Here is a 12118-nt window from a genome sequence, read left to right on the forward strand (position 1 = left end):
TAGAGCGACCAAGCGGGGGTATGCCACAGAGAGGACCGATGCTTGGCGAGGGTCAGAGATAAAAGACATCACTTTTATCATAAGGTTCACTCACAGAACCTCCCCCCCTCAAAAAAGAAAGAAAAGAAAAAGACTGCAGAAGTAACTAAAAGTCACAGATAATGAGAACATCCAAATGGCTAGGGACCCTGGAGGAAAAGATCCTTTTCCTTAAGCCCCCTGAGCCTCAGGTTCCAGCCTGTTCCCTCCTTCCCTGGGGTGGACATCCGGACCTCCAGCTGAGCCTTCAGCCTTCCAGGCTCTGTTCCCAGATGCCAGGCCGGCTGGTTGGCTGGCTGGACCACTTCCTACCCCCTCCTGAGTGTGGTCTGGCAGCTGATTCCTCTGACTTATCTAATATGGGAAAATAGGTCCTTCTGAGAAATGGGTTCTTTCCAACTGCGGGGGTAAGTATTTGGATGGTTTTCTTTTTGTTCTTAGCAGATAGTTCTGTGTGCCCTCCTGATTTCCTGATGTGCTGAATTGACCCCGAACTTAGAAAATTGGCTTTTCTGCACACACTGGCCCAGTCCGATGTGAGCTGTATGCCTGCTCCGTCGCTCAGCCATGTCTGACTCCTTGTGACCCCACGGACTGTAGCCCCCCCAGGCTGCTCTGTCCGTGGGATATCCCAGGCAAGAACACTGGAGCGGATTGCCATTTCCTCCTCCAAAGAATCTTCCCGACCCAGGGATGGAATTCGTGTCTCCCTGGCACATTGTTCACCACCTGAGCCACCCGGGAAGCCCAGGTGAGGTATGTTGTGAGATGCACACAGTAAACTCAATTGTCAATGACAGTGTAGAATTGATATTCTGATAGGATGTGGAGCATCTAGGTTGCAGTTTCATTTTTCTGTCTAACCAGCCGCCCCCCTGATCACTAGCCAAGTAGCTGACTTACTGAGACCCGGTTAGGTCCTCTTGCTAATTGCGGAAATTAGGACTAACCCACTAGGTGTGAAGAAATAAAAAAGCTCATACAGGTAAATGAATATCCCTCAAACAGAAGATACGATTAAGATACGATTGGTTATTCAAAAAGCCCATTAAAATGCATCCTTTATTTACAAAGTGGATTAAATATATTACCTCATTACTTAGGTGCTTTTCAAATATAAAATCAAAGGTTACTTATTGTCATGTTAAATGAAAGTATATTAATAGAAGTGAATAAAGAAAAAAGCCATAGGCAACTGCCTTATCCAGCTGTCCAGATACATCTATTGTGATTGTTGTTTAGTTGCTCGGTCGTGTCCAACTCTTTTTGACCCCATGGGCTACAGCACACCAGGCTTCCCTGTCCTTCACCATCTCCCAGAGTTTGTGTGTCTATATACGTGTGTGTGTGTGTGAGTGTATGCATCACATCTTCTTTATCCATTCATCTCTTGATGAACACTTAGGTTGCTTCTATACCTTGGCAAAGTAACTACTCTAGCCCAGGACATGAGGCCATATTCTAAGAAGGTCTGCAAGACCCTTGTCATCTATGTATAAACTCTGCATACATCCTTCCCTTGAGTGTGAGCAAGACCTATGTACAGGATAGTATTTCAATCTCTTGATTGAAAGTCGCTCAGTCATGTCCAACTCTTTGTGACCCCACAGACTATGCAGTCCATGGAATTCTCCAGGCCTGAATACTAGAGTGGGTGGTCTTTCACTTCTCCAGGGAATCTTCCCAACCTGGGGGTCGAACCCAGGTCTCCCGCATTGCAGGTAGATTCTTTACCAGCTGAGCCACAAGGGAAACCCAACAATACTGGAGTGGGCAGCCTATCCCTTCTCCAGTCGATCTTCCTGACGCAGGAATTGAACTGGGGTCTCCTGCATTGCAGGCAGATTCTTTATCAACTGAGCTACCAGGGAACATTCTCTTGATTAGGTTGTAGCATATATTAGTGGTAAAGATGTAGAGATTTGCAGATATAATTAATATCCTAAATCATTATTTTTAGTTTAATCACTAGGAATATCTTCCTAGGTGGGCCAAACCCAATTAGGTGAAAGCCCTTAAAGGAGAGACTGGCACTTCTTTAAAGAGAGGGCTTCTTCTGCTGGCCTTGAGGAAGTGAACTCATATTGTAAGGGGGCCACATGGCAAGGACCTGCAGGTGACCTGTAGGAGCTGAGCATAACGTCAAGTGACCAGTCAGCAAGAAAACAGGTTCCAACATACAAGGAACTAAATTCTTCCAACAACCATGTCAGTTTGGAAGGGAATTCCGAGCTCCAGAAAGGACATATCCCAGCCAACACTTTGATTGCAGCCTTGGAAGACACAGCCCCGACCAAGATTCCTGACCCACTAAAACTGTGAAATCATGAATAGAGTTGTTCAAAGCCACTAAGTTTGTGATCGTTTGTTACACAGCAGTAGGTGACCAGTATACGCTGCCATTGTGCTTCTAGAGATATATCTGACAAAATTTCTCTGATGAGTACAGGATTGCATGTGCCTTGAAATTATCTGGAATAGTCTGACCTTTCAGTAGACAATTTAGAAGGTTTTTCCAGCTCTTTCGGTTACCAGCACCACCTCCATTGACTCACTTTTTCATTTTTAAAGCAAACTCAATATGCTCGCTTAAGGCACAATACTCTCTGAAACCAAATGTTTGTGTCTGTGTGCACACGGGTGCATGTTTTAATGGAATTGCTTAACTAAGAGAGAACTTTAAGTCAAAAATAAAGCTTCCTAAGTCTATGAGTGAGATCCCAAAATTTGTTTTGTGACAAAAAAAAAAAGTCCCTACTGCTTCTCCAGAAACTCTAGGGGTTTCATTGTTATTTCAAACAGTATTTTGCAGGAGTGCTAAATCCTTGGCTGTTCAAAAGGAAACAAAGCCAGGGGTTAATGTTTTCAAATGCTGTTGCCTGGAATTATTTTCTCTTCTGGAAAAGTAAATCCAAGATGGCAGTTGCCAAGATTGAGTATGTTTTTCAGGGTATTCTTAAAACTGAACGTATAAATTATAGCTCTAGTAATGTGCAGTTTAATGAACTCCACTGATGTATGGTTTATGCAGGCAGTTCTTTCATGCCTTAAAAACCCTTTATAGCTTTGACCAACTCCTAAATTTTATCCCTTGGTTTGTGATTTAAGTATTTGCAAAAAGCAGCCTAAATGTAAAATGAATACAGTGTGTGATTCCTCTCTTGACCTGCCTATTAAAATTGAGTATCAATTTTTCTTCTTTTCATCGTATCTGAAAGAGACCTTCTGGTAGAAGTTTTGTGTATACACTTGGTAAATAAATGAATAGATGAATGGCTAAAATAGAAGAAACAAATGACTGCTAATTCAAAATGAAAGCTTTTTACATGTTAATTTTGTTTTCGATCTCTTCAAATGAGACTGTTAATACTGTTAGGACAGATTGCCTGAATTCTATTTACCTAGAAAAACTTGATGTCCATTAAAATGTTTCTCCTTCCTCACATGCTCTCAGAACTTAATGGGCATTTTGTCTTTCAGTTCTCTCATGAGTGAGTGAAGTACTCTTATTGGTCCCATTATGCAGATGAGAAAACCGAGGTATAGAGTGATCAGTCTTTTTCCTGACATGCTAGGTAGGTAGATGTAGAGTGAGGACTTGAATCCCAGCAGTCTGGCTTCCCAGGTGGTCCTAGTGGTAAAGAACCCGCCTGCCAATGCAGGAGACAAGAGACGTGAGTTCCATCCACGGGTCGGGAAGATCCCCTGGAGAAGGGCACAGCAACTCACTCCAGTGTTCTTGCCTAGAGAATCCCATGGACAGTGGAGTCTGGCGGGCTACAGTCCATAGGGTCACACAGAGTCAGACACAACTGAAGCGACTTAGCACACTCACTCAGTCTGGTTCCGGGACCTGCCATCCTGAGCATCAGCATTTCTGCCTATACACATCAGACCTTAGATATCCTAGGTATCCACATACCATAATATCATGGAAAATTGTCTTCACTATTAAAGGTGTTATATAATTTTAAATTAAATTAGTAATGATTGCTTTTTTAAAATGGGAAAACTTTTATTAATATTAATGTTGAGGGATAGTGGAAGTATGGAAAGAAGCTAAAGCAGCATGGACTGTGATAAGAAAGTATTTCATAACTTTGATCAGTTCAAGGGAGATAAACACATGTCATTCCAGGTCAAAAAGCAAGGATTTTGAAAAGAAATGGCACAATACTCTTCCGCATTTGGACTCCCAAGTGTGACGCCCCCTATTCTTGGTTCTCTTGTATCCTTCCTTTCAATGTTGTTGTTGTTCAATTGCTAAGTTCTGTCCGATTCTTTGTGAGCCCATGGACTGTAGCATGACAGGCTCCCCTGTCCTTCACTGTTTCCCAGAATGCTCAAATTCATGTCCACTGAGTTTGTGACACTATCTAACCATCTCATCCTCTGCTGTTCCCTTTTCCTTTTGTCTTCAATCTTTCCCAGTGTCCAGGTCTTTTCTAATAAGTCAGCTCTGCACATCAAGTGGCTAAAGGATTGGAGCTTCAGCTTCAGCATCAGACCTTCCGGTGATTATTTAGTGTTGGTTTCCTTTAGGATTGGCTGGTTTGATCTTCTTGCAGTCCAAGGGACTTTCAAGAGTCTTCTCCAGCACCACAGTTAGAAAGCTGTGATCCATGAAGGGGTCCTTGCAGTATAGCTACTATCTGATGGTTTCTTTGGACCACAGCTTCTGTAGAGACAGAGACATATCTTTGAAAGAGCCACAGGTCAAGTAAATCAGTCTTGGATTTTGGGGGGAGGGTTCATAGGGAAACCACTTTCACAATCCTGTAAGCTGTGATTACCTTCATGTCATCTCCAGGATGACAGAGGTAGGGGAGCCTCTTAAAACACAGACATTTGTTATAATTATTGATACTATCATTTGGAATTATAACTTTTTCATAGGACTTAAGTACTGGGCATTGTAGAAAGTGCTTTTAAGTATGACCTCATTAATACTCACACCTTGCCTCCCCAGTCAAAAAGGCTTGTGCTCAGTCCCTCAGTTGTGTCTGACTCTCTGTGACCCCATGGACTATAGCCCACCAGGTTCCTCTGCCCATGGAGTTTCCCAGGCAAGAATACTGGAGTGGGGTGCTATCTCCTACTCCGGGTATCTTCCTGACCCAGGGATCAAACTCATCTTTTGCTTCTGCTTTGGCAGGTGGGTTCTTTACCACTGAGCCACCTGGAAAGCCGACTGATTTCCATCATCCTCAGAGTTCAGATATCCTAGGTATGACTTGAAATATGAATGTTGCTGGGTCTTCCCAGGTGGCGCTAGTGGTAAAGAATCTACTTGCCGATACAGGAGACACAGGAGACAAGGTTTCCATCCTTGAGTTGGGAAGATCCCCTGGAGGAGGGAATGACAACCCACTCCAGTATTCTTGCCTGGAGAATTCCATGGACAGAGGAGTCTGGCGGGCTACAGTCCATGGGGTCACAAAGAGTCAGACTCAAATGAAACGACTTAGCACACACACACTCATGAATGTGGCCATGTGCTCATTTACCTGTACCTACCATTTCCTCTCCAGGGCTCTCATCCCCAAAGTGAGTAAAAGAGATATGGGTTAAGCTTTGGATTTTTTATTTTCCTGACTCCTTTTCTAGAACATCCTGGAGCCGTGTCCCCGCTGGATCTGCCCTTGACTTGCTGTGAGCCGAGCTCCTGGGCTCCCCCTGTGTAATTCGACTCTGTCCCCAGGACGCAGAGCTCCTGACTCCCCTGCTCCTGCAGCTGCCCTCTCTCTTTCCAGCAGGGCTCAGCGAGAGTCCTGTTTCTTTTTCCTTTTGAAAACACGGCTCTGAGTGCAGCCCTTCTCTGTATAGAGCATGGCGCTGGAGCTATTATGTCTGTAATCAGCAAGGATACACATGCCCGGCCACTTCCTGAAGCGCTTTGCCAGGCCAGTTCACAATCACGCCTTTTTTTTTGGCATTGCCTTGTCTGTTTGGAAAGTCTTAACCGTGGTTCAGAAAATTTTTCATCCGTCAAGTACTTTCCGTTTGAGAATGATGCATAAATGGCCTCTTTTCCTGTTTCAGTCTGTATGCAAAATGGAGTCCTAGCTGAGGGCAGACTTGCTCTTAGAATCACTCACACAATCTCACGTGCTTGGGTGACGGCTGCATCTTGTTCTCTTGTGTCCATCCTGGCCATGCTGCTTCCTGAGATCAGCCTCTTCTTTCCCTGTCCTCCAAGGGGCTAGACCTCAGTCTATCAGCAACACAACTCTGTCTGAATTAATGGACTAACGGATCATTCCACTCACTCATGTGTTCTGCAATATAAGGGTGGTTTTTTCCCTCTTACTATGCCTGACAGTGAGGGTTGGAGCCACTGCGAGGCTCTCGGTGAGCAGTAATTCTCAAGGCTAAATCCATAGGAACTGAATAAATTTTGTTTGCCATGTCTCTTATAGTTTGAATTCTTTCGAAATTCTAATAGGTACTTCATGTAGTTTGGGGAAGCTCAGCATTTCTAAGGGTAAATGTGAGCCTGTATATTGTTATGTTCATAGAAATGAATTGCACAATGGAAAAAAAAATAAACTACAATAAATGTATAATAATCCCAGAAACCAGGGTTGTTTTCTCCATGCAGTTCCCCAGTGGCCTCCTTCTAAGGTGAATTCTTGATTCATGAAAAAATGTAACAAGTTCACTTTTCTAAAATAGACCAAAGAGGTATCTAGAATACAAACCGCTAAGCACAGTCTGTCCTCTCTCCTTTGCTTGCTCTGTGGGTTCCATCAAAGTCAGAGCTAGCTAGGTCTGGAGTGTGTAGGGAGATGATATGTCACTGAGAAGTCCATCGATCTGTGCTAGATTACAGCGGTTTTAGCACTGCTCTTGCAGACTCTGGAATCCCTGTCTCTGCCATTGGATTGGTTACAAGGGAAATAGAGAGATTCTAATCACACAAAATAAAGATTTCCATTTGTGAGCTCCGCTATTGGGCCTGTCATCTTTCATCAGCAGAAAAATGGGGGAAATCAAATACTTTGTTTTGTTTTAGCCACCCAGAGAAGGAAGAGAGCAGTGTGTGGGAAAGCAATATATCTTACTTAGTTCAGCAACCCCTCCCTCTGGAGGGTGCAAATGATCAGGGACAGGCAAATTACTTTTCCATCATATTTGGCGCAAAACTACTCTGGTGAGTGAGGAGAAAGGGAATTGTTTGATAAGATTTGGAAAATGCCATCTGTTTTTCTTAACATTTCTGGATGAATTTATCAGGCATCCTGTAATTTACACTTTCTGTTGAAAACTATAATTGAACACCCTGCATGGGTATGAAGCCTCTGAATATTCATCAGAAGCTGCATGAGGACCATGCCATTTAAGGAGGCTATGTTTACAGTCAGGGGTGAATCTGAAATGTTCATGTGTTTCCTCTCTGGAAAAAATGGCTCTCTATACCTACATAGAGTGTTTTTGCTCTGCAAAGTGGAAGTGGAAGTGAAAGTCACTCAGTCGTGTCCGACTCTTTATGATCCCATGGACTGTCCATGGAATTCTCCAGGCCAGAATACTGGAGTGGGTAGCCTTTTCCTTCTCCAGGGAATCGTCCCAACCCAGGGATCGAACCCAGGTTTCATGCATTGCAGGCTGATTCTTTAACAGCTGAGCCACAAGGGAAGCCCAAAAGGCTGGCTTTTGCTCTGTGAACTTGGAGTTAAATATTCATGTTTAGACACATCCAGTTCTAGGAGTCTATGACTCTGAGATGTTTATTCTTATTCTTACAAGTTCAGTCTGGCTGATGTGTATTAATATATTGCACTTAATAGATGCGTGTCTGCATGCCCAGTTGTGTCCGACTCTTTGTGACCCCATGGACTATGGCCCGCCAGGTTCCTCTGTCCATGGGATTTCCCAAGCAAGGATACTGAGTGGGCTGCCATTCCCTTCTCCAGGGGACCTTCCTGACTCAGGGATTGAACCCGCGTCTCCTGAATTGCAGACAGATTCTTTACCCCAGAGCCACCAGGGAAGCCCATGTAAGGAGTGAGGGATATACAAATAACTAAGACATCTTTTCTTCAAAAATAAATAAAATACAATATCCAGCTGCTGTGCTGTGCTTAGTTGTGGCCGACTCTTCACGACCACACAGACCATAGCCCGCCAAGCTCCTTGTCCATGGCATTCTCCAGGCAAGAATACTAGAGTAGGTAGCCTTTCCCTTCTCCAGGGTATCTACCCGACCTAGGGATCGAACCCAGGTCTCCTGCATTGCAGGCAGATTCTTTACTGTCTGAGCCACCGGAGGAAAGAAAATTCAGGTAATCACTGTCATTAGCTCACACTCATTGAGGATGACTGTTGTAAGCTTTAGCTAAATTGTTCTATTGAATCTGCCTCGCTATGAATAGGTTTTAGTATTATGTCCATTGTTTAAATGAGAAAGCTGACCCTGCTGACAGATGAAGGAGACTGGATTTGAACTCGGGTGCACTGGTTCGCAAGTCTGTGTTCAGAAACACCGGGCTGTGATACAATGCAGTGAATACACAACGGCTAAACATGCAACCACTGTGTCCCAAGGAACAGAAGAGAGGCACCTGGTCTGACACATGGCAGGGTGGAGGTCAAGCTCAAGGCGGGGTCTCTGGCTGCATGTCTGTCTTTTCAAGGAGGCACCGTCTTGAACCGAGTTTTAAAGGGATAGAGAGTGGTTGCTAACTGAAGGCAGAGACATGAGGGCTCTGCAAGGAGAGGCCACAGCTCGGCAAAGACCCGGAGTTGAGAGGTGGTACTTCGGCTCATGGGAGGAGCGGTGAGAGATGGAAGAGGAGCATCTGTTCCAGGGATCTCAGTGACTAGACTCAATCCTGGCCAGTCAGGATGGTGATAGAGATGCTTCACATGGAATATCTGGGAGGAGACCTCGTGGAGCACAGTTCACACTGCCTTTCTGCACTTTAAGCCCTTTGCGTCCTCTGCATTCAAGGGTACCGATGCTCAGGTACACTGATGCTCTGACTTGAGAGTAATGTCTTTCAGGGACCAAGATTATTATTAAGTACAAGGCAGGAAGTGGCAGGGCATGAAGTTAAGAGTATGGGAAGGAGTGCAATCACAAGGGTTTTGTATGGATGAGCAGGATTTGAAATTTCCCCTACATGGATGGTTTTAGCAAAATCAGTGTGGCAGCTGTAGAATCTTGAATTTGTTAAGGAGACAACTCTAAATTTCACATCTATAACACTGGCCATCTTCTTGAATGACAGACAGATATTTGATCCTTTCAGTTCTCTTAATGAACAGTGACAGAGATGTAACAGATTGATTTCATCAGCATTTAAAAAGTTCATTTCTGCCAAGCCATTGGACCAAAATATTGAGTAGAATAAAGTGGACCACTTGAGAGTTTCCTTACTCTGATTTCATCTTCCTGGCCTTTGGAAAGAAAGGGTTTTGGCACCAGAATGTGAAGCAGAAATAAGAAAAAGAGTCAAAGGAGCTGTGAAATATGTATAGTAAATAACCATCCCTTAACTGTTGATCTGACAAATATTTGTAGAGAGCCTGGGCATCCTAGGTTGTGTTTGTCCTCCTAAGTGTGTACATTCACTAGTTGACTATAGTTAATAGACTTCCCCTGTGGCTCAGACGGTAGAGTGTCTGCTACAATGCGGGAGACTCAGATTCGATCCCTGGGTTGGGAAGATCCCCTGGAGAAGTAACTGGCAACCCATTCCAGTACTCTTGCCTGGAAAATCCCACGGACGGAGAAGCCTGGTACGCTGCAGTCCATGGGTCGCAAAGAGTTGGACGTGACTGAGCCACTAACACACACACACACACACACACACACACACACACACACACACACACACATAATTAATAGGTCAGCCTAAAGGTGAAAGAATCAATTCCGAAATCGCTTTATAAACATCCTGTGACTCATCATGTTAGCTGTCCTGTCTTTCAATAGGATTTGGAATCTGTTGAGGTAATCTTGGGCCTGAAACGCCTTCTGATCTTCCCTGAATGTTAATTACGTTAGCGTGGCCTGGGGGCAGGAAGTACAGAGACTGGAGGTGAGATATCTGGTTCAAGTTCAGGTTCAGGTCAGGTGGTATCTTTTTCTTCCTTTTTGAGTGTGAGCACGCCAAGGGTATGAGACTTCACTTTTGTGTCACGTGCTCTCCCAGCCACTTCGTATTTCGCTTTTCAATTCTGGCTACAAAAAACCCCCACCACATACAACAATTTCCTCTTACCTGAATTTTTGAGTCAAGCTCTATTTGGAATGTGCACTGTGACACTTATTCCTTTCTCATAGAAGACACACACATACACACACAAAGCTAACCTACTTGATGATAACAGACCCAGACAAGCCTCCAGAAGCAGATACTATTCCCTAAATAATACTGATCAACTTCTTGACTAATGTTCTGCTTAATTGTTTACAGTGAAACCAGGGGACCAGTCCACTGTTGTGACGATAAGACCAGTGTATTTCCTAATGTTAGAAACAAGTCGAAATCCATTGTTCTCACTTCCTGCAAAGAGTTTAGCTGACCTCATCCAAATTAGGAAAACACTTCGCTTGAAGGTTTGCCCTGATAATTTTGATAGAAAATAAAATGGTTATCAAAGACCTTAGTTTTTTTCCATCATTGTTTAATTCTGCATATTTTAGATGTAAGTAAATGAAATGTTGCAGCATTTAGTTTGTATTTTTTATTTCAAAAAAACTACACATTTGTAAGTTTTAAAGGTGTAAAATAAGTCAAAAGAATGATATTTTCCTGTTATTTTACATTGTATAGGTCTGTTAAGGTGCAGGAGAGCTTTTTCTGCATATATGTATATTTATATGAATATATATAGATATATTTATAAACATTTATAGTGAAATAACTCTGTCACTTCACTCTGCAGTGATTTACTAGATTACAGATGGGTTGGGACACAAAAATTACATATATACTTAATCCTGATAGACCCACTGTAAAACTGCATGTGGTTAACCATTTCTTTTTTCCCATTTGTTACATAGTTTCTTATTCCCTCTAAAATAAAAATGATCTTAAGAAAAATGATACAGTTAAAATAAGAGTATCACAAATTTTGTTTATCAAATTTGTGTCACTCATTAAAATGTGTCACCAAATTAAAATCTTTGTCAAGAAATATTGTTTATATTTTTAAAGATAAACAGCATAGTATGTAGATATTTTATCACTAGCACTAAGCAGAGGAAAGAAAACTGACACTTATGAAACATTTGGGAATGCTAGGCTTTGTGTTAGGGAGTTTAAATCTCCTTGTAATAAGGAGGATTAGGTATTATCCATTTGACAATGAAAGGAAATAAGATTTAGAGGCGTTCAATAGTTTTCACATGGTCACACTGCTAAAAAGGTTTAAAGTTGTCATTTTACCCAAGCTTGTCTGACTCCAAAGTCTATGACTATTTCTTAAAAAAAAATTGAATAGCTTTATTTTCCTTGCTACCAAACTAATGTTTACTTAGAGTTTAAAATACTTAGAGAATAAAGGAATACGTAACACAGAAAGATAAAGACATCCATAATTCCACCACCAGAATAACTACTGGTAGTTGTTAGACATATATTTTCTGCATTTGTGTTCTATGAAGATGCTAAAATACACATGTATTTGTTATTGTTTTCATTCATTTTAGTTTTTTTCTGTTTTCTTTTCTTTCTTTTTTTGATGAGACTATGATATATGCACTATTAACAACTTGTCCTTTATTTTCCCACTTGGCTCTTTACTTCCATGAGTATCAAACTCTTTTTCAATGGCTATAAACTAAAGTAGCATTATTTATGGTAGTAATCAGTACCTAATAAATGCATATTTAGGGTCATTGTAAATAGTGTTTCAGTACATGTTATTATACATTTATCTTTTGGATTAATATGTATGCAAGTATTTTTGTAAGCTAGATCACAAAAAATAAAAAATTCCTGAGTTTAAAAGTATGCACTCATTAAATTATAAACCACACTGCACCACTGCCTTGAACAAAGATTTTTACCGCTTTTTAGTCCCACAAGGGTGTGTGTGCTCAGTTGTGTCTGACTCTGCCACCCCA

At 42.2% G+C, this 12118-nt stretch overlaps 1 protein-coding gene across 1 annotated transcript in view; it reads left to right on the plus strand.

The window, feature by feature from the left end:
* The window catches only part of FBXL7 (F-box and leucine rich repeat protein 7), a 428890-nt gene that overhangs the window by 345473 nt on the left and 71299 nt on the right, over nt 1-12118 (plus strand). The window lies entirely within an intron of this gene.

The sequence above is a fragment of the Muntiacus reevesi genome, chromosome 14 (genome assembly GCF_963930625.1).
Source record: "Muntiacus reevesi chromosome 14, mMunRee1.1, whole genome shotgun sequence".
NCBI lineage: Eukaryota > Metazoa > Chordata > Mammalia > Artiodactyla > Cervidae > Muntiacus > Muntiacus reevesi.